This window comes from Harpia harpyja, chromosome 3 (genome assembly GCF_026419915.1).
Source record: "Harpia harpyja isolate bHarHar1 chromosome 3, bHarHar1 primary haplotype, whole genome shotgun sequence".
Lineage (NCBI taxonomy): Eukaryota > Metazoa > Chordata > Aves > Accipitriformes > Accipitridae > Harpia > Harpia harpyja.
The window spans coordinates 26,767,069-26,787,522 of NC_068942.1; the positions used below are offsets into that span (position 1 = coordinate 26,767,069).

At 43.7% G+C, this 20,454-nt stretch overlaps 1 long non-coding RNA gene across 1 annotated transcript; it reads left to right on the forward strand.

The window, feature by feature from the left end:
* The first annotated feature begins 2,768 nt into the window (after nucleotides 1-2,768).
* Nucleotides 2,769-5,459, forward strand: LOC128140214 (uncharacterized). Its single transcript, XR_008234646.1, has 3 exons — nucleotides 2,769-2,917; nucleotides 3,377-3,538; nucleotides 3,667-5,459. It is a non-coding gene; the product is annotated as an uncharacterized LOC128140214 (long non-coding RNA).
* Nucleotides 5,460-20,454: the final 14,995 nt, after the last annotated feature.

Consider the following 20,454-nt stretch of genomic DNA (forward strand, 5'->3'; position numbering starts at 1 on the left):
TGTTTGGGGGACCCTTGATCCGAGTCCCAGTCACAACCAGAAAGAGAATAACCCAGTTAGCTAATTCACATTTTAAGATAACTGCTGAAGAGCTCAAAGCTGCACAAGGAGTAAAACTCTCCTGTGCCAACAGAACTACAGGAAGGTAAGCTGCCTGCATGCTACCTGCATGTCTTTTGTAAGATAACAGTTTGCTGCAGGTTACTATGACTCTGGCTGGCATCATACCCGGCAAATGTGGGATGTTTCAGAAAGTGAGCTGAAAGGAGCAGTGTTGGGGGTGAGCCAGTTCTGCAGGACAAAACGCTGCTTCATTCCCAGCCTGATGCCCATTACCGCACACACAGAGACCCGCTCTCATCCTCACCTCAGTCCAGATTGTCACTGAAAGGACTCTTACGAGGCATCCTCCTGCTTGTATAACTGGTGGTTTGTTTGTTTGCCTTCTGAAAAGGAATCCTACTGTCCCTAAATAGATTTGATTTTTTTCCAAAGCTGTAAATCCAATTATCCAGTAGCATTATCCAGCTGACAGCCATCAGAAGGGAAGCACTGAGTATAGTTTCTGAATGAGAAGCAGAAGTAGATTTACTATTTCTTCATGCTGCAGTATTTTTTCCTCAGATATTTGACACAGCATGGGAGGGACTTAGCTGACCATTGCACGACCTGGCCTTCCTACCTCCATGTTGTTGATTTGCCATCTCATCTTCCTCTAACAAGCTGCTTAGTGGAAATGAAATGTGGGCTTTTTTTAAGATAGTGACATTTTTTTCATATTACCTTTCCAGATCCTACCTTTTGGTCACTTTCTGGATAGGCAGTTGGAGAAATTATACTGTCAAACATAGAAGACTGTTACTGAGATAACAGAAGAAAGCTAAGCCATGGATTTCAGACCTGCATCTGTGAACTACACTGATTTCAGTAGAATTGTCTCAAAGAAATATTCAGCTCTTGATAACTCTATTTGCTATGAAAGCCAGATTTAGGAACAACTGAGATACAATTAATCTGTACAGTAACATAAGAAAAACCATAAACCATATATTTTAGATTCAGTTTTGAAAAATTAGTATTTCTTCATACTTTTCTCTCATGACAGGGCATCTAGTCAAATGTTGTTGAAGAAAAGAGGAAACCTGGCAGAGAACAGATAAATAAGTGAAGGAGATGAAAATGGTATAAACACAATAAAGATTCATAAATACAAATCCCTACCTAGCAGACTAGGTAAAAGCTATATTTTTGATGATCCCCATCAGACATTCAATTTTATGTCCAGATTTCTCTTATAAGGTAACAGTAGAATCTCTGGTCTACGTCATACTTTGGCCTCATGCTTCTTTGTGCCCTGTGTTTTTGCAGGGCCCCAGACCTTACCCAGAGATAGATGTAGATGTCAAAGACATCAATCAATTCCAACCTCACAATGAGTCAGCCTCGCTAAGTATTTCAAGTATTGCTTTTCTCATGTTGCAAGGCTCATTGATGGTCCTAAGAGATTTTAAATCACCCATGGACTGGCAATGAGAACCTAGCACCTGTGTCCCTTTTTGTAAGGGGCTTCTAAATGATTCAGACCTTTCAGATAGGAGTGAGGTCGAAATATCTTTAAAAATCTGTGCCATTTCTGCTTGTGTCCAGATCTTCCCCAATGGTAAGATGGAGAGCACCAGATACACAGTCCCATCTCCTTCCCTTCAGGAGACTGAAGCAGGCCTGAGATGGGAGTCTTACTCTCCATTTTCATATCATGCAAAACAGTCTAGCCTGGGGCTTCTACTTTTATGGATTTTTTTTCACTAGGAGTCAGATTAGAGAAAAAAAAGCAGCCTCTTTTTGAAAAGGAATAACTGGAAAATGTAAGCAAAAACATATTTTCTGTAATTTTCTTCCTATGCACCATTTTAGCTAGAATATAAAGCAAAAAATTCTGATGGAGGAAAAATACAACAAATCTCAGCTCATCTGTTTTTGTAACCTGTGCACAGACAGCATTTAGCATTCAGACCCTCCCAGAAACCCTTACAGCATTTTCCTCTCGTTCAACCTAGCTCCTGCTTAATTTTTTTTGGCTTAAAACAAAACAAATTGACAAATAACACCCCTTCACCCTTGCAGACAAGCCAACTGCCAAAATAACTATTTTCCCTCCTGTAGACAAGCCTAGCAGCTTGCAGACTTGACTTAGTGGCCACCAAGCAGTGACGCTGGTTGGTGAGGTGATGGTAGCAGCCATAAAGGCAGCCTGGTTAGAAGGGGAAAATTAGTTAACAGAAGAAAATATCTGCTGGAGAAATACTGACAGAGGAAATGCCTGCCAGTCTGGGAACGGTGAGCCTGGGAACCAAGTCTTTGAACCAGAAGCATCCTTGAGAATTACACAGCTGGCATCTTTGAAGTACAGCTGGGTACCTAGAAACCGGAGACATCCAGAGATACCATTGATAACTGCAAAAACAAGGAACTGTAACAGCAACTTATCATCTGAAAAGGTGAAAAACAGTCTGGAAAAAGGAGGAAAACATCCTGAGAAAGTATGATTTGGTAGCTGCCCTTGGCTCTTCTAACTGCATGAAGAGGAAAACAGTCTGGGAAAATAAAAATTGGTCTGAAAGAACAGAAAACATCATCATCTATTGGCTGTCCCAGATGAAAAACAGAAATTAACAGCATCTATTGGCTGTTCAAAGTGGTGGTGTCCTATGCCCTCTTCTGTCTCTGTGATATAAAAAATGACTTTTTTTTTAATCCAAAATGGAGCTGCTCGCTCTCTCTGAGAACTTTCTGTGCTGCGCGTACTTTTCATTCCCTAAACAGGTTGAATTCTCCACACGAATGTTCTATGAAATCTTGGACCCTGACTGGGAATGCCTGGCTGACTCCAGCCTCTGTGATGCAGAGCATCTCTGAAGTGAGACTCTCGCTGTTAACGTTACTGGTGCCCTTTGGGCCCCCTTCTGGGGTCAGTTTGGTTTGTCCTCCCACTTTTGGGATGGTTTGGCCCCTTCTGAGATCTAATTTGCTTAATACTGATATTATATATTCATATAAGTAAACTATCATAAGTATATCTGTATTGTTGATAAGTTGCTTCACTCATGATAACTTTGTAGTAACCTCTGATAGTATATATCTATTTGGTTGTTGCTCTAATACTATTGATTGTTGCTATACTACTGATTGTTACTATGATTGATTGCTGCCACTCTATTAATTGCTAATAGTAATTTGTAAATAGCTTGAGATGTTTATATTCCCTTTATTAATCATAGGTATACTTGCTAGTGGTGATTTTTGTGGTATTTGTGGTCATCTGTAACAAAGCAGAGAAATTTAGAGGATAAGGCCTCCATGTTCTTGTGTATTACAGAATCCTACAAACCCACAGTTGTGATCGCCACACACCCGCAGGCTGGGGAGCCCTTTAGGTTGTGACATGAGGAGGACAAAAGGCAATTTCCCCAAAGACCTCTGAGCCAGACGTGTGGAAGCACTTGCGGCACTGGTGGTGCCACCGCACCATGGCCAAGAAGTGAGCTGAGAAGCAAACATGGAAAGCAGGAGGACACACAATGGGAGCAACTATAAGCAAATTAAAATCATTCAAAATCTGCAGTATTTCTGCATTCGTGATATACCTAAGCTTGTTTAATTTTACAGGAAAAGCTTTGGGAAATGGCAATGTGAAGAAGCTGGGACTGGGAAAATTGGTGAGTGCTGCTGGGAAAAGATGGCTGGACTTAGTGGTCTACTCTGCTACATTTGATGAAAGGAAAAAACAAGGATCTTCACTTGGATTTAACTCTCCTTTTGGTCCTCTTACACCACTTCAGTACGAAAACAATTTATTTACAATGTCAATTTTCTTGTAGGTCTCAAACCCAGTTTTATTGCTTGTCTAGTAGTTGTTTATATGGGCAGTTGCTAGGGAATAGAAAATTAATTGTCTTTCTTTCACATCTCAGCATGTGAAAAATCAAAAGTCTGCTACCTTGCTGCTGTCTTTGAAGGTCTATAGCAAAGGCAAGCATGGGAAATAGGAGAGAATGAGCTTTAGGGCATCCGAGCAAGAGCATTGCTATGAGCTGATGGAGATAAGATGATTCTTTCACTGTCCTCCTCCTCCCAGCAAAGGTAAAATAAGGTCTTAATGAGAGCTGCTTGGAAAGGGGCTTTGTTTTTCCTAAATACACTTTTTATCTTTTTAAAGAAAAATCTGAACCTGAAACTTTGACGTTTGCCTGTACCACAGCTGCCCATATGGCTCAAAGGTGTTGCTGTGGAGGGGTTCTCTGCTGTGTGCTCCTGGGGCCAGGCTCTTCCCCCATGCACTCTTTCTCCTTTGCAGAGATGCCAGAGCAGCACGCTTGCCACAGTGCATTTCAGGAGATATCATCATCCGGAGGCTTGGTGAGGAGAGCAGAGGCGTGAGACAGCCAAACAGTGACTCCCACAATTCATTGGCAGCAACGCCAAATAAATTTTTTCCACACATCTGGCCAAAATGTTTTGGCTTTTACTGTTCAGTCTTTAGAGGGAAGAGAAAAAAAAATAAATTGTCCATCAAAAGCAAGTGTTGTTTTGTGAAAAGAAAACTCAGAATTTAACTTCAGAAGAGTCTCGACAGATTTTCTAACCAGTGGTCTAGTAGAACAGAGAGTGCAGAGACAGATGCTCGCACGAGCAGCATCCGTGCCCTCCTGCCCTGGCAACTAAGGGAGGGTGCATTGGAGGTCCTTGGAAATCCCCCCAGCTCTACAAGGTAATTCATGGGGTCCCAGCCCCTTTTGCTTTGGAGACCATGCAGCTCTCACAGGGCCCTGCTTGCTGAAGGGCCTCTGCAAAGAAATGAAAGGACCCCTCTTAGTGCCTGAGAGGTGGAGAGCTAAGAAGGACAATGCTGGTCAGGGTTTTCTTCCTGAAGACTGAAATGTTGGAATTCAAACAATTTATTCTCGTCTTTCCTGTGTGTTTTCTTTCTTTATGTGGTTCCCATTCAGCAGCAATATTCTGCTTGTTGCAATTTATGGATAAACTTGCCCTCGCTAAGAAGGAAACTTCTGCAGCAGTGATAAATGCCCATGTTGGTCCTTTTATTGCTTTTCCAGTGTGCACCGCTTGCAAAAACTGTGGCTGCTCAGCATTTTTTTTTCCACTTTAATATCTGCAAGATCTTGGTCTTGTCTTCTCTCTTTCATGTGCATTAACTTGAGAAATAAGCAGGCACTGTTTCTTAAATCCAGATAAAAAGGATACATAATAATTACCAGCTGTGTGGCTTCCTGGGGTGGTCCCCCCCACCATTCTCCCCTAATCTAAAAAAACTGTGAGCAAGATCTGATTATGACTATCAGCTGGTCACCATATTTGTTCATAATGGCCAATAAAACCCCAATAAAAAAAAAACCTGTGATTTTTTTGTCTTTGTTGAGTATGTGGAGGTAACTCATGAGGTGCATGTGTATATAAGGCCCCTTGGTACCTGCCTCTGTGCCCATACAACCGTCCAGGTTCCTCTTGTGCACTCACACTGCAAAATCTCAGCATTTAATCTCCTTCAGAGACAATTTTTAGTGGCTAAACAGCCTCTCCTCATGGTCCTTCCCCAGGCAGGTTTTGAATACTCCTTCTCAAGGCAATACTTCAACTCTCTTTCTTAAGTGTTTTTTTAAAGGAAGATTGAGCTCCTTCTGGAATTTTCCTAGGTATCATGTAAAATATAACTTCCTTGACTTTTTTTTTTCTGAATTCTGAAACTTATTAAACAACAACACTTAGAAAAAGAAAACAGTATCTAATGTGGTACCGCATAGTATGCATTCAAGCTGAAAGGGAAATAATTTATCACAAAGAAATTCTGCAAAGGAAAGTACTCCTAAGAAACCATTTTTGTGCTAGAGGAACATTAAACAACTCTAAAAAGATTAAAAACAGCATATGGTATTTCTCCCTCGCCCTGCCCCCTCCCCAAATACTAGGACAACCAAACGCGTAATTCAGCTTTTTATGATCTGGCATCAGTGGGTGCCAGTTATCACTGTTCAGTTGCCATCACACAGCTCCTTAACAGATTGCAGTATAGCTACAATTAATTAGGAGGAGAGCTTGCTGCTGGCACTGCCGTCCAAGGTCTCCAGTTCTCCCAGGGAGCGTGTGGTCAATCCCCAACAGGGAACGCTCGGCTGGCGAAGGCCAGCAGGCTCTCCAGGATCCTTAACCCAGATTTTTCCAGAGATCGGTTGTATTTAGCACCATGTAATGACCAAACCTCAGCATCGAGAAGGGTGTGGGGCAAGCCTTTGAGTACAGGAGGCAGCTACGAGTGGAGAGCTTAACAAAATACAAGAGCTCACTAAGTATGTTAGCTGTCACCTAAATGCACAGCTAAGACAGAAAAGTTCAAGTATCTCGCTGGAGCTACCACCCTGAAGCCATCCCGCTCCTCCCCGGGATAATTCAGCAGCTCTCAACATGAGATCTGTAGGTCTTGAGCAGGACCCAACACAGCACCAGCATACCTGCAGCTTCCATGCTGCTGAACTTCCATCTCCTGTCTATCCGATAAATCTCATGAAAGGAAGCTAAAAATGGAATAACATTATTTCTCCATTTTCTTGGACCAGAGAGGGGGAGGGCTGTGCTGGGGAATGGGAGAAAGAGTCCTGTGTACGTGTCTGCAAAGCCAAGGAGGTATGTCCTCCAAGATTGTTTTTTATTAAGCTGCTTCTCAGTGTCAAAGCTGGTGAACTCTACTTTAATCCCAGGAAAGGCTTTTAGCTTCTGCTGAATTATATTATCAGGGAAAGTATATCTCTTACAGACTACCAATGATTTAAACATTTGTGTATGGTGAAGCTAAAGAACTAAAGTAAATTGTCAGAGTATGCAGATCATATCCTCCCTTATAGGGCTGGTCTTAAAGTGGAGAAGAACTTATGCAGTTGCAATGACTTTTTATTTAATAAATCCCTCTGTTTATGTGCTTAGACAACAGGAAATGCTGAATACGTGGAATATTTCAATTAGAAAAAAGAAGTTTCCCTTCACTGTTGGTTCTTCTATTATACCTTTCTTCCTCATTCATGCTGAATGAAGAGTTAAGTTCTCCATCATACTTTTAATACCAGTGACAGATTTAAAAGGGAAAATACCTAAAATACAGCCACAATCCAAATGATGTGCAATGAGGTACAGTGTTTTCCCTACAAGTTAATCATTAGCTGCTACATATTATATTTTCACTAATTTGGCCTTGTACTTCTGTGTTAGTCTATTCATGTATATCTCTTTCAAATTCCCTGCAAAGCAGGAAAAGACTATTATGCCTGCAGATCCCGATTCGAGGGGTGAAAGAGGATTATTTAACTCAACTAAAGCTCTACAGTGAGTCAAACTGGCATTAGAAAGAAGATCCAAGAACCGACACCTATAATCCACTGTTCCTACGGCCTTTTTTCCCCCTCAATTCAGGGGATCTTTTCGTTCTTGTATTTTCCATTCAGAGGACTATTTTTTTGCAGTACTACTTTCATGTTCTTCAGGAAACTTGAGCCAAATTGCAGACAATTCCAGAAAAAAGTAACACATATAGAAGTCAAACTAGAAAACATGAAAGGGGTCCTCTTTTTCCAGGTGCATAAAACTTTATGGAGCTTCTTAGCCTGACACTACCATCTTTTACTGGCAAATGTTTGAAGTTAAAGACAAGAAAAAAAAGCACTATAAATCACAGAAGGATATAACAGGATTATTCACTATAATATTGGAGATGTTTCTGGCAAAACATACTTTATAATGTACTTTCTAATGGATGTTGTATTCTTAAAATTAAATAAAATAGCATAACTAAATTACATTCATTTTGCAATGAGGAAAACGGTAGCTGAATTAAAAAAAGAGAAATACCATCTAAGTTCCAAGGTGATTACTTACAAGTCTCCTAATACTCATCATTTTGAAAATGCTTATGATTTTCAAATCTGGTGACAGTGGGGTTTTTTTACAAGAGACTTTGAGGCCTCTGCTGTTGTTTTTCTGGGTGCTACAGCCCAGGATGGCACCGCCACGGGGCAGATGAAATGGCATGGGAGAGGCTGGACAAGCGCAGCCCAAGGTTACAGAAGAGCATAAAGGGAAATGTAGCGTCTTTCATCAGTAGTACGGAGTTTTGGAAGTCTTAGAGAATATTAACTATTTCCTTTAAAATTATTTTAAATTACTTGGTTTTTATGACATAGCTTGTCAGTCTGGCCAGCTGCAACCCAGGGTGGCCGGGCGCGTGTGGCCGTGATGGCTGAGGTCCGGCTGGGGTCCACAGGTCGGGGCAGGGCAGACGTCACCCCTTTGGCCTCCCTTTTCACCCACGGCTGTTCCTGCGGGAAGAGAAAAAGTTTCTCAATCACAGAGACGCAGGAGCCGGAGGGGGAAGGAAGCCACAAACACCCCTGCAGCTGCAGCTTCCCTGGGCTCGGGCGACCAGAGCAGACCCAGATGGGTTTTGGGACCTGCCTGCAGTGAAACGACGGGGAGCATCCCGGGAGAGGAGGGATGTAGCCCCTGGCCTTCACCACAAAGGCTGCACCTTTACACCGCGGTGCCAGCCTGACCGCCACCGGCTGAGCCGCACCGGGCAGTGGTGGCACCTACCCCCCCCCTCCCCTGGCTCCCCGCTGCCTCGTAATTGCGGTAATCAAACATACAGGCATCACCCATGAAATGCCGCTTTGGAATGACCTTTGTGCCTCTGGAGGTTTTACATACCCCCTATGACTTCTATGGGCACAAGTAGCTGTTGAGCATGAAGGCAAATGTAGTGATTAATTACTCAGATTTGCTGTTATGCAGAGTTCCTTTAATATTCTTTTTTTTTTTTTTTTAACCTTAAGTTTCTTTTTTGAATATCAAACACTGCATCCTTTCAATCAAAACACTAACGAGCTTTTTCGAGTGGCTCACTGGTTTGCAAAGCTGCTGCACCTACCATCCTGGCCTCAAGCTTTGCTCTGGATTCTTTGTGAAAGGACGGCTTCTGTATTGAAGCAGAAGCCAAATATAGAGAGAGCTCAAGTACTATATAGTTTTTTAATATGACTGTCAGAATAGCAACTTTTAACATTAGTGTATTTGTAATAAAATGCTATGATTCAGAAGCAAAATTTCTTGTCCTCCTGTCTTAGACAGGCTGAGAGTTCAGGCCGGGGTGGGCATCTGGGTAGACAATGAGAGAATTTAGGATTGTGCAAATTGGATTTTTTGACAAAAAGACAACTATACAACCCTTATTCACAGGGCTAGAAAACCCATTTCATCCCAGCTATCCTTTGCGGACCTTGGCTAATGTGGGGTGGGGGGTGACAGCACCCAGAGGAAGGCAAGGTACCACTGATGTATCATATGTATCAGCTACTGTCAGAGAAAATTGCCATGTTAGATGACCTGGAGACAGCGCAGACAGCCGTGGCTATGAACCTGAGATCTACAATATTATCTAATTATTTTTTCACAGTATCTGGAGGAGGGACATTCAGTCCTTTTGCCGGGACGTTATAAACACCTTTTTAAGTACAGTGTGAAAGTGCTCAGCAGCACACACCTCTAAGCAACACCTGAAACCTTCTCATCACAGCCCTCTGTGATACGGGATGAAAGCATAGCTGGCTCTAACTGCATTTTTAAAAACGTGGTTAAGAAAATGAATTGTGCAAATTCCTTGCCAAGTGATTAATATTAAAGAGGAGAAATCTCAATTACTAGTCAAAAGGGAAGCGTGTTCTTAGTAAGAGAACATTTGGACCAAAACAAAATGTCAAACATTTTCTGATCAGCTGCATCCTCAGCTTGACGTGCCTCCTACTCTCTCACAAGATCAGCGTCACCTACTGAGCTCCAGAGTGAAGTCAGGCCGACAGCTCGGTGGCTTTTTCAAAGGGTGCCGGAGCCATCGGGGAGTTACGGCGCAGGCGTGGGAACAGCCAGCCCACGTGGAGAGCGTAGGCACAGCGGGGAGGCGGGAGCCCAAATTTCGGAGGGACCTGAGGGGTGATGCACCCTTTGGGGTGCATGATGAGACTAGCGACTTTGGGAGAAAAACAAAAGTTGGTGAATACAAGTGAAATGAATACTCACAGGCAACGTACAAGACTCTTTTTCAAGAGGTTTACTCCCCAGGGCCAAAGGTGTTCGTTTCCACACCAGGGATGGTTATCAGGGGTCACAAGCCTACAGCAGCTCTGGGCTTCACTAGCACCCCTCTGTGCCCAAGGTATCTGGCTCCCTTGAAGCTGTACCGTAAGGCTTTATGACCAGTAGGAAAGGCCATGCTGAAAAACAAATGTTAGGCCAAATGAGGCATCTGCATTGACCTATATATTTACAAACTACGTGTACAACCTCTGCAACTAACAGCATACAGGTATATGACAAGGATTTGAAAAACTATCAAAGAGGTTTTCTTTAAAATGTAACCCTCATCTGCATAAAGTGTTGTTGCTGAAGAACTGAGAAGTACAAGGAAGTGGTAGCCTGAAAAAAGATTTCTGATAGCTCCAAGCAACAGAAAAGTGAGGCTTATGAAAACAACTGTTTCATAATCAAAATTACAGTAAGTGATAAGGCAGTGTATTCTCTAGCGTGGAAACTGAGAAGCTGTTTTCATACAAAAATACTTGGCTTATTAAGTTAACTGAGAAGGTCATGGTGAAGCAGGGTGATGTTCCCAAGAAAGAAAACCCCAACAGTTTTCCCAACAGTGAGGAGGCACCTAGATGCTGTTACAACTACATATTAGATTAGCTGCAATTATTTCATTGTAACTGTGTGTTCTCCCTGGCCTTTTCTCTCTCTCGTTTTCAATTCAGATGCTAAACTGCAAAAAGCAGCAGCAGTATTCTGGTCGTTTTTACGGTCCACTGCAGGGAGAGAAAAGGACCTACGCCCGGGGGTCTGGGACACGGGATCCAGGTCACCCTGGGTCAGCTCTTCAAAGGCAAAGGTGGAAAGGTGCTTCTGCAGGACCTTATCTCCCCGTGCCTTGTTGGGTGTCTTTGCTGATCTACAGCGGGCACCTCACCTGCAGCCTACTGCAGACAGAAAGAGTTCACTGAGCTGCTAAAATGAAGGAAGGGTCTTGCTAAGCCCCTGCAGCCCCTCTTACCTTCATCCCATGGATCTGAATTCTTCAGTGCTTCCTCCTACATTTCAGAAGAGAAAAGCTCAAACCACAAGCTCGGGACTATTTGGATCTCAAATTTGATTCAGACTTATCTCCTTTTACCAACATCTGTTTTAATCTTTAATGAGGCAAACTGTACCTTAGTGTGCGATTTGGAAGAGAACCAAGAAAAACAGGGTTTTGATTTTCAGTTCATTTAAACACCAGACAGTCAAGAAACATCATCCTTCCAGCTAATTGAAGTCAGACTGCAGGTTGCTGCTAATCTGGGACTAGGAGTTGCACGCCGCATTGTGGCCCTGGGTCGCCAATATGCACACGCACAGAACAGCAGCCACACTGAAATGGAGGGTCACGAGCAAAACAGATAATAAGAACACCACAGTAAAACAAACAGGAAAAGAAAAATCACTGAGGTACTGCTGCCAGAATACCACTAATGGAAACTTTCTCTAGCCAAAGCCTTAAGCATCTTACAAATCACTTTTTGAAGTCAAATTCCAATATGAAGAGCCTGGAGCTTTTGGACTCTGTGTTCGAATGGAAGGGCACGTCTCCACGCTGCTGCAGGAGTGGCTTTGATTAATTCTAGCAGCACCTGAACTACCTTTACATGAATTGCCGTGGAGACCAGCAGCTGACCTTCCACAGCAACAAGAAACTTAATGTGAGTTTATTTACCTGTCCAAAACCCGAAGCGACTACTGTGTAAATACATCCCAAGCTCAGACAGTTAGGGTGACATACTCTCCTCATTCTAACTGCCTTCAGTTGTGTTAAACACATTAGGCTCTGATTTAAAAAAAATCATGGTTTTATTTCCTGCTCAGAGGTTGCCACAGTACTGTGACAATCAAAAGAAATAAGATGTTTCAGTACGATAATTAATACAATGAGGCTGGTGAATTGATCACGATTGCTGTAAATGTCATTCCTTAGGCCCACAGTTTGTTCTCACCTTGTTTTTACCTTTTTTTTTTTTAAATGCTGATATCAGCACCCTTAGTAAGTATAAACTGAGAAGTTACCACTGTTTAGAAGCACCCTGGTTTGCAAGTCAAATAGCTGTTGTAGAGCTGACAAGTCCCTGGGGAACCTTTAACACCAGAAGGATAATTTTAAATTGGAATCTGAGATGACTATGGCCTAGCTGAAGATCAAACAGGGTGGAACCAATATCACCTTATATTTAGAAAAAGAAAATATCTGAGCATAACATTCAGGGCTCACTAATATATATGTGGCAGGAATCTATTAAAAAGTATGAAAAAGAATCTGGATTTGTCGGAATGGACAGGTGAAGACATTAGCTGTGCGTTCAAGGAGAAGCAAACCAAGGCAGAGATGAAACATTAATAATGTTTGTGTTGTAGTGAAAGGTAAATATTCTGGAGCAGGACTTGTCAGGGGGGTCAGGGAAGGCTGCTCAGGGACAGGGGTCCTTCTAGACTGTACCACTTTTCTTAGCTGTGCTTCTTGGAAGCTACTGTTTAGCTTACAGACAAGTTCATCTCCGTCTGAAAGCACAAAGGACACTGTAATTCTATGAACAGTACTCTTTGCTTCTATTCTTTCTTTCTTTCTTTCTGGCCACAGTTGCTGCTGCCTCCATTTCCTCTGTGGGTTATTGCTGGCATTAATCTCTCCAGGGAGTTCTACTGCAGAGCACAAACCTACCGACTGCTGCCTTGATGGCAACGTGACAGACATTTGAAGAAATATATAGACATGTAGATGTAAAATGATAGGATTTTACAAGTATATTTTACTCACTTAAATCATTTTTAGCCCAGCTTGACCTGGTATGCCTGGCCACTAACACCAGATTAATCACTTTTCAATTCCCCGGGACAGAAAGGCCAAGAATCATTTAATTGTAATGGTCTCTTTAAATACGATATATATTATGTTTTACAAGAAACAGTATCTATGGTCTTCCACAGAAACAAAACCAAAAACAAACCCATGCATTGCATGAGAGTATTTATTGCCAGAAAGACGGTTGCAGCAGTTACGATGTCCTTGGCCCAGCGAAGGAAGGCTGTCAGAGGAATGAGGTGGTGTCTCCAGCTCCAGCCGCTGCTGCTTTCCAGCCTCTGCTCTCCCCCTACGGACGAGAAGTGGGGTGGGAGGACGAATGCTCCTCATGCCTCGCCTGGGAGCCATGTGGAGAGTTTCTGGTGGGAAGCTGGTTGGCAGCAAGGAAAGTTTATGGATCGAGTGTGTGAGCCAGCAGAGAAGACGCTGGGTAAGTCTAAAAATGTCCGGGCAAAATATGCAGGCCAAAGTACATATATGCAGAAGAGAGAATGCAGGGCAGCGGGTGGATAAACAGTAGAAGAATGAAGTAGCTGCATAAACATTACTGGAAAACTTCAGACTGGTACAGAGAGGGCTGTGAGGCCACTTAGATGCTTGAAGGCTTCTATTCGTGTGCCGGGGTCTCAGCTCCCTTTACTGTCACTGAGATCTAAGGAGCAGTTCAACAGGTTGCTGATGGGCGACTGAAATTTCCTTGTAATCTTCCAGAAAGGCAAGGGTCACATCTGCCGGCCTCTTACCAATGTCTGGGCTACCCTAAGGCTTTTCAAATGGCTTGAGACGCCTGGTACAGGCAACTGAATTAAGCTTTTAATCGGCAGAGCGGTGGAACATAAGGCATGGTTCAGGTTGCCTTTGGTATGCAGCTGGGGCTCAGTCAAGTTGTCTAAACGTAGGCATCGATGGTATGTGGGTTTAGGCATTATGGGATATCCCGTGTGGCCTCTCACACATCCCACGTCCGATCTGCCAGCCCTGAGTAGCTCCTGGGTGTCTGTGGTGCCCCTGGTGTCCCAAACTATATCGGCATCTGGATTCATCCCCCACAGCTGGTTAGCTTTAGGCTCCGCTGACTACATTGACCTGCCTTCTCTGTTACACTCGGAGCTTAAAGACCTATAGATATATAGACATTCAACTTCAGGTGTCTCATTCTTGAACTGAACAGCATCCCAAGTGTTTACCTAATCAGATGCATATGCTGAAGACTCCTTAAAGCTACTCATAGCCACCCAAGAGAAAAGAGAGTTTTATCAACTTCTATCAACAGTTTGAGGAAGATAATGCTGGCTGGATTGGATAGGGTTTTGTCTTGAAACCTTTCTTGCCAGCAAGCAGCCTGTGTTAAAAAAAAAAGAAGTAACAATTGAAGCTGTAACAGACCCTATAGCTCTCTTCTCCCCAAGACATCAGAGGGTTTATTTCAAGTATTTGTCAAAGAAGTCTAGCAAAGGAGAAATATCGTTTTTAAAAAAAATAGTAGTCGTTATTGCTTTTATTATTTGAGGAGCTGTCTGGAAAATTTCACCAAATTAAACTGGAAACTAAATAGTACAGGAATTTTCAGTGCATTTTCTCAGTTCTTGGAGTGGTTCTAATTATTCCTTCAGAGACAGCTCCTAGGGACCAAAATCTATTGCCTGTGTACAAAATCAGGCAAACACAGACCCAATCCCTAAAAATTTACAACCTGACTAAAATCCTAATCCAGAAAACCATTTACTCGCTCGCTTTACAGTAAGTGTTTAAATAGCTAGAGGCTCTTAAAATCATGCTTCAACAGATGAGCTGTGTGAATATAAAATATGCTTGTCGCTTTCTGTTTTTTGCCAGAATTTCCATAACTTGTATAGACACAGAGCTTGGGAACATGAGAGCTGAAATTCTAAGCAGTCTTTTTATACATACACACATACATACTCTGTCTCTCTCTGTGTGTGTGCATGTGTAGTATATGTATAAATCCGTGTATAAATATGTATATATGTATGTATGTATAACTAATTACAAAGCTTGCACAAATGCTGGGAATCTTAGTCACTGCTGTGAACTGGAAAGGTCACTCGAGCTGTATGAATTCAGAGAATTTGCTCTGGGGAGAGAGTCTGGAAGCATCAGCCCATATAGCTGTCCAAGTATGGGAAAATAATTCCGGAATATTTTTTTTAATATGGATGAGCCTGAACAGCAAACCATAGAGCCAAACCATCCCAAATGTAGCAGAGCTTGAAACTGAGTTATAAATTGATTTCCTCATAGAGAAACAGTCATCTGTCTTCTAGAAGGGCAGTCAGGAGGGTCCAGTCATAATACTGGGTAGGAGCCATCTCAGTTTTTCACCCCCAATAAGGTCATTCATTAAAATAGCTGCCAGCACCATGCTACATGCTTCTCTTTTGCGTTGCTCTTACTGACTCAGAAGGCTACAGGGGTCAGCTGAGTGGACCACTAGCTGTTTGAACTCTCATCTGGACGACCCTTCATCCATCTCTCCCATGTCAACACGTGCATGAGTTTTCCTCCATGTTTGATGACTCTTTCAGGTCCTCAGTGAAATTTAGACCAGTTTCACAGGACTGCAGACCAAATCACAGGTCTCTGCCTTTTGTGTCAGGGACTCTTGGCTACATTGGACCCAAGTGATGACGTTTGTAGGATACGTTAGTGAGCCGTGATCCTCCGCTCACCCATCCCTACCCAACACCAGCTGTATGGCCGCAGGGGGAGGAGAGAGAAGGGAAATATACTGTCACTTTGGGAAGGGGATTGCAGATGTAGGAAAATCGCCTCAATGGTCTGAGGGAGCGCAGGAGGAGAAGCAATGAGGGCAGTGCTCTGTGGAGGCACCCTGACCCTTAACAACGGCAGCTGAAGCCCATTAGCACAGACCGATGTTGGAAGGAGTACTCAGCCTGCAGTTTAACTTTTCTTGACATTTAATGCCCCAGGGGTGTTACCTGCTGACGAATAACCAGGGTAGTTGTAACATGTGCTTACTTACAAGGCACTGAATACAATAGGGTAAACTCCTTTAAGGAATCTTTGTTCTATTTTCTTCCTGTATTTCGTTTCCAGTTCCTCAAGATGCAGTGGTTGCCCTTGGCAACATTCTCCGGATTTTTCCCAAAATTTAGGAAGACAAAATGGCACATTTGAGGACAAGCCAGTTCGGTCATTAAATAAACATTCCCTTTCCATTCAGTGGCAGCATCAGAGCAACAGAAAGTCTTTTGCCTAGGTAGTTTCCTGAGATTACTGTCATTTATTACCAAAGCTACTGGGTCTTGCAGCAGAAACCTGACAAGCCCCACTCCCATAGTACAACCCATCTCTTAGCACATCCTGGGACATGTACAGTCCTGCTACTCAGTGAAGAAGAAATTCTTCATCAAAATACTTGATGAAATGATCCTCTTTGAAGTTCAAAGTTACCTGTTTAAAGAAAAAAAAAATCCACAAAAATATTCTTAATTATTTTTTTTTAATTCCAGGCTAGTTTGAAATCTATTACCACAGACATCAAAAAAAGATTTTAAATGGATAGCAGCTCTATAGCTGCCTTCACAGAAATTTTTATCTAACATTCTTGAGTGGATGACCCACGATTGCATAATATTTTTTATGGCCCACAAGTAGCCTAACAAAAATAGGAAACTGAGATAGGCACAAAACTTCACAATGAGAAAAAATAGTGAGAAAGATGAAGAAAAAAATTCAATAATTATTCTAAATAAATCCTTAACTCCATCTGCACAGTATTTAATTATAGCAAAGAGAGAAAATCAAACCCTTCAGACACCAATATTTTCAGGCAATTGACGTATCTTGGCACTAGCAGAGCCACATTACAATGAAATAGAGTACCTAAGTCTGTAAAACCTTGGCTGTAAACCCAGATTTTCCAAAGGATGGATAGATATAGGAGAAAACAAATATGATTTGCTTACAGGCTGAACTGCACATTAGGCAGGGCTATGTGCAAACTATGGCACAGAGGTCAGAAAATGTATCGCTGAAATGTAAGCTGCTGAAGAAAAAACTCAGTTGGGGAAAGCAATGTGGTAGAGAAGAAGCTATTTGGACCAAGAATCTGTCAATTCAAGTTAACAAGGGGTTAACTCCTGCTTTAAGTAATTTTTTAAAAGAAATTTTACAAACAGTATTGGCTTGAAAAAAGGCACATATTCACAGTGCCAGTAACAGACATTTGTACTTGTCAAGAAGGAAATGGAAACTTTCTTAATAAAAGATATATAGCAGTGGGCTAATGTTCAGATTTTGACCTTGCTATGTTAGGATTAAAGCGTCTTGTTGTGGCACGTTGTATTAGGTTTGCATGGCAAAGTTTTGGTAGCATGGGGGCTACAGGGGTGACTTCTGTGGGAAGCTGCTGGAAGCTTCCCCCATGTCCGACAGAGCCATTTCCAGCCGGCTCCAAGACGGACTCGCCGCTGGCCAAGTCCAAGCCCATCAGCGACGGTGGTAGTGCCTCTGGGAGAACAGATTTAAGAAGGGGGGAAAAAAAACCTGCACAATGGCAACTGCAGCTGGAGAGAGGAGTGAGAAGATGTGAGAGCAACAACCCTGCAGACCCCCAGGTCAGTGCAGAAGGAGGGGAGGAGGTGCTCCAGGCGCCGGAGCAGAGATTCCCCTGCAGCCCCTGGTGATGAAGACCATGGTGAGGCAGGCTGTCCCCCTGCAGCCCAGGGAGGTCCACGGTGGAGCAGATCTCCACCTGCAGCCCAGGGAGAGAGGACCCCACGCTGGAGCAGGGGGATGCCCGAAGGAGGCTGTGACCCTGTGGGAAGCCCGCGCTGGAGCAGGCTCCCGGCAGGACCCACGGCCCCGTGGACAGAGGAGCCCACGCTGGAGCAGGTTTGCTGGCAGGACTTGTGACCCCGCGGGGGACCCACGCTGGAGCAGTCTGTGCCTGAAGGACTGCAGCCCGGGGAAGGGACCCACGCTGGAGCAGTTCGTGAAGAACTGCAGCCCATGGGAAGGACCCACATTGGAGAAGTTCATGGAGGACTGTCTACCGTGGGAGGGACCCCACGGTGGAGCAGGGGAAGAGTGAGGAGTCCTGCCCCTGAGGAGGAAGGAGCGGCAGAAACAAGGTGTGATGAACTGACCCCAACCCCCATTTACCGTCCCCCTGCGCCGCTGGAGGTAGAGAATTCAGGAGTGAAGCTGTGCCCAGGAAGAAGGGAGGGGTGGGGCCAAAGGTGTTTTAAGATTTGGTTTTATTTCTCATTATCCTACTCTGATTTGATTGGTAATAAATTAAACTAATTTCCCCAAGTCGAGTCTGTTTTGCCCATGACGGTACTTGGTGAGCAATATCTCCCAGTCCTCACATCGAGCCATGAGCCTTTCCTTGTATTTTTTCTCTCCCCTGTCCAGCTGCGGAGGAGGAGTGATAGAGCTGCTTTGGTGGGACCCTGGTGTCTAGCCAAGGTCAACCCACCACACGTGGTCAGCATTTAGTTCTTGCTGGTGATACAGTATGTCTTCGCTCTCTTGATTTTGCACTTTATTATCATTTTTAACCCTTTTATTTACAAAGGATCTGAGTGTTTTTGCAGGAGAACAGGCAAGGGTGAATTTGCAAGACAGCTCAGCTTGCCAGAGCCTTTACCAACCTGCCTGCTCAGTGCTTGACCAACCAGAGAGGGATTAAATAAGAATCCATAAATAATTCTGGCCCTAATTTCTTAATACTTCAGACGGAAATTGATAAATAGAATTAACTACCAAACAGCTGTCAATTAACTAGATGTAGTTAAATGAATACTCTAAATTTTACTACAAAGAAAGACTATTTTTTCAGCCCCATACCCAAACCACTTAAATTCCATATTCCCAGTTTCAAGCTGACAAAGCAGCAAGAGGGCAAACACTATGCAAAGAAAGGCTGAACTCCAGGAAACCATCTCCTAATGGGGATGTTACGACTTCTCTGGGAAGAGTGACACGGAGTATTTCCGAACCCTCAGAGAAGTCCTCCTCGCCCCAGGCGGGCTGTGTCCTGTGAGGTTTCACGGCGGTGCCCTCCACAGTGATGGACATGGCAGAGCTCGGTTGCCTTCACTAGTGTCGTAAAGAGAGTTTATACCAGTTAAGCCACCCAGCCTGGCTGTGGGTAAACCACGCTGGCCCAGACTGGTGCCCAGGCTGCTTTGCTCTTTGCTAACTGACTCTCCACACTGCTGCAGCTACGTCGTGCAGGCGTGCTTCAAACCAGGAGCTGCCCGGGCGAGGGGACGCCTTGCCTCTGCTCCCAGCAGAGCGGGCAGCGTGGCCGCAGATCCAGCTGGAAAAGCCCCTCAGTTCTCCGCTTGGGCTGGGACCCCGCGGGAGCGTACCGTGGTCTCCCACCTGCAGAACCTGCCCTGCCTCCTCCAGCGCCTGGTGTGCTCACCCAGGTTAAAGTATCAGGTTCGTGACAACGTTTGAACTTGAGCTGCTGACCCAAGTTAAAACTGAACAACTTGCTATTCGCAGCTCTTTGAAATCAGGTTAGTGAACCTAGATTAAGAAGATACCTTTTTTCCTATACTAGTGAAGGCATACTTACAAAGATGCGCTCTCACTTTGTCAGCTTGTTTTGGTGGTGTGGTCTTGCCCAGGTTCTCATGTATTCAACAACAGCCAGTTCTCTTTCCACCCAAAAGCAAATGAGCAAGGCTATTGCTGTGCAAACTGAGTACTAAGTGTGTGTTTGTGTGAGATGTTTTAATAACAGCAGCCCTGGAATGTAAAGATAACACACCCGGCTCTATTTACAGAAGAGGCTGAGGATGTAGCATACATTTACATACCATTATTGTAATAAGGAAGAGTAACTTTCCATGCCTCTGAGTGCTTCTCTTGCTTCTAGAAGCCGTGAAGAAGGGACAGAGCAAACAGGGAGTCTGTCAGGAGAGAGGGTCTGGTGTAAAGGACATACAAACAGAAGGCAAGAAATGACCAAAAACCCAGGGGTGGCCATAAAAAAGCTTATTTAAAATTACCTCTGTAATTGTAACAGATTTTATTGTATATTGCGTTGTATATTACGTTCCTAGCGGAGATGTTGTTATGAAATTAAGGCGAACACATTACGTTATTCCTGTTGATCATCCTTATGTTTATTCATACCCTTTAGGGTAATTTACTCAAATGTTAACTTCTGGAGTTTCTCACCATAAGTGAATCGGATATAAGGAAAAAAAAGAAAAATTAGTCCAGGCCTGGCTGTAGATACGCCCACCCGCCAGTCCGAAATAATTTAAGTTAAGCACAAAGCAATCTCCTCTGAAAGGCTGTTCTTGCTGGAGAGGGACATGGGCAGTGTCGTGAGCTCTGATCCCCAGCTGGAAGCCGTTGGGAAGCGAGGGGAGCACGGAGCTGGTGTAAGGCAGGAGGGTTGGCTGGGGGAGCGGTTACTGAGTACTGCCAGCGCGGTGGGCAGCGGCTGC